Raw genomic sequence first — 2500 nt, 5'->3', positions numbered from 1 at the left:
TTGTTTCTCGGTGTTTGGATACCCCGATGAAACACTCGCTCTCGTTTTGGAAATAGTACATCTCATTCGATGGCTTAAGATATAGTATGCGTGGATATTTTGGGAGCTGCGTAGTATTTTTCCCTGGCAGCACAAAAAGCCAACCAATTGTCCTTTATTTGATTGGATAAACGAAATGACGAGTTACACCTCCTACTATATATAACCTATTCAGCCATCAAGGTGATATTCATTCTTACGAGATGAGATCATCGCTAAGAGGAGATTATTTTTTTAAACGTTCGAGAATAGATATTCCGGCAAAAAAAAAAAATCTTTCTTAAGAATTGACGTTAAATTTGGAATAACTTAATATTGTGAAGTGCTCTAGATGTCAAAATCCAACTTCAAAAATAATGTTCATATCATGCATCATTCTGAGGCTTTGCATCGTGTTGAAAACAATAACTTTCGTTGAAAAACTTGCGTTCCGTCCGTATTTGCTCCGTTCTAAACCGGTCAAACGGGGACACTATGTACAGTTTAATATAGTCTCACATTTTGCGCCTTCTCTTGACCAAACATCGTAAAATGGCGTAATAGTGGAAAAATAAATTTCATTAATTAAAACTCTGAACTGTTTATAAAACAGCTTTGCGCAAGACTTTTCCACTTAAGGTCACACCCGAGACTCGGTAAGCCAGGCAGTACACTAGCAATGCGGGTAGCTCTGTTGACAAAGAGGCCTTAAATATCTGAATAGCGCTGGCAGTCGCCGATATGGCAGCTTCACTATTGGTTAATATTCATTTGATACTTTTCTGCTTAAATGCTTTGATCAAAGTTGCTTTCCTTCGAACGAGCGACGACTTTTGCGGACGTGTTTTTGAGGCCCAAGTCGGTAAGTCTTCCTACCGAGCTGTGGTTGAAGGTTATCACATTTTACTGTTAAAAGAAATCTAAGAACGTTCATAAAATGTTTTGATGCGTAAAAAAGATGTTTGGAACAGACTCTAAGCCTGCGTAAATATTTTATATGGTCCAAGTCAAACGCTAATAAGCTGATTATTGGTAATTTAACCTAGGGTGATAATAAATGAAGTTCGTCATTTTTTTGGACATAACAAACGTACGCTAAAATAAACGAAGTTGTAGGTGTGTTCGATTGCTACTGAAATGATGATTACGTAGTGCGTTGAGGCCATATCCTAATATTGCTGAGTACAGCATGGTGTCCGTGGTCCGTGAGAAAAAAGGATAATCTTGAATATCTTACCTGAATCAAACGTAACGAACTGAAAGTTTCCATGAAGATAGCTTTTTCGTTTCTTGCGATAATATTACATTGGCAAGTTCCAAACTGAAATATTTCTCTTGTAATTTGAAATCGCAAGCCCTTCGTCCGCGAATTTGGTCCTTGGTCCGCGAATCACGTAAGCAGCCCAAAAAAGATACCTGTTTTATCCTTGATATATCCCAGGTATAGTCGTATTGGATGTCGTTGTGAGTATAGAATCTGCTTTTATTTTCAGTTGACCGTCTCCCATCAAAAGCTCCATTTCATTATACGACCATGTGGGTATTCTAGACATACAAAAGAAAGTAACCCGTTTCGTAAACATGTACAAACAAGATTCTGAAAATATTCAGTTAAAACAAAGACCTTTTCCATTTATCGAAGGTTTTCTTTACCTGCTTATTGTATTATTGTAGACACGAGAAATCTTTTTTTTTCATTTCATTAAATATTTCCCAACAAGTTTTGCTACATTTGCAATTTTTTGGCTCTATGTAATTTGCTGTCCTTTGTCGTCGCTTAAGAGTTGTATCTTGTAGTTCATCGCGTTCGTGAGATATTTGTAAATTTGCCTAAATTCCGCATGCGGTAATTAGTCGATATTTGCTTCGTTGTCGCGTCTATTCAATGTACTTAAGTTCTGTTGCCTAATGATATGTAATTCCCTTTGTTCATTTCGTCGCTTCATTAGGCATTCGTCTTTCGTATAAAATATTGTATTTCCTTTTGTAACTCAGTTGTTGTACCCGGAGTTGCCGTACAGATTTTATAAGTAGTTTATTTTAGTCGTGGTTTTTTTGGCGTTTCCGTAGTTTAGTTTTAAGAATCTTGCTTGTAACATTGTGTTTCTATATTTCCTTTCTGTAGTAAATCGTTAAGTTAAGTACGAATTTTAAAAGCTGTACAGGAGTTTAATTACATTCATTCAAAGATCTGTTGAATGACAATAATGTTGTCTGGTTTTGGCATGAGTCGAAGAAGACGCCGTGGTTATTCAGATGAAGCCCTTGACAACGTGAAATTAAAGAATTCAAGAGCAGGATTTGTCCAGAGTTACGACCCTGCGTAGATCGATTGAACCGCTTTGTGTACGAAATGTGAACGAAGTGGTAGGGAAATTACTCAAAATAGACAACGCCTTTCATTGTTTTGAAAAGGCCCATTACAATTACATCGCGACGATTTCTGACGATGCCGAAGAATGGCAAAAGGAAGCACGGTATT

General features: G+C 37.0%; 1 pseudogene; it reads left to right on the top strand.

Annotated features, from left to right (window-relative positions):
* Nucleotides 1–670: 670 nt before the first annotated feature.
* Nucleotides 671–2500, top strand: part of LOC138050618 (uncharacterized) — a 20365-nt pseudogene continuing 18535 nt past the window's right edge.

Source organism: Montipora capricornis, chromosome 1 (assembly GCF_036669925.1).
Source record: "Montipora capricornis isolate CH-2021 chromosome 1, ASM3666992v2, whole genome shotgun sequence".
Lineage (NCBI taxonomy): Eukaryota > Metazoa > Cnidaria > Anthozoa > Scleractinia > Acroporidae > Montipora > Montipora capricornis.
This window is presented reverse-complemented; position numbering and strand designations above follow the sequence as displayed.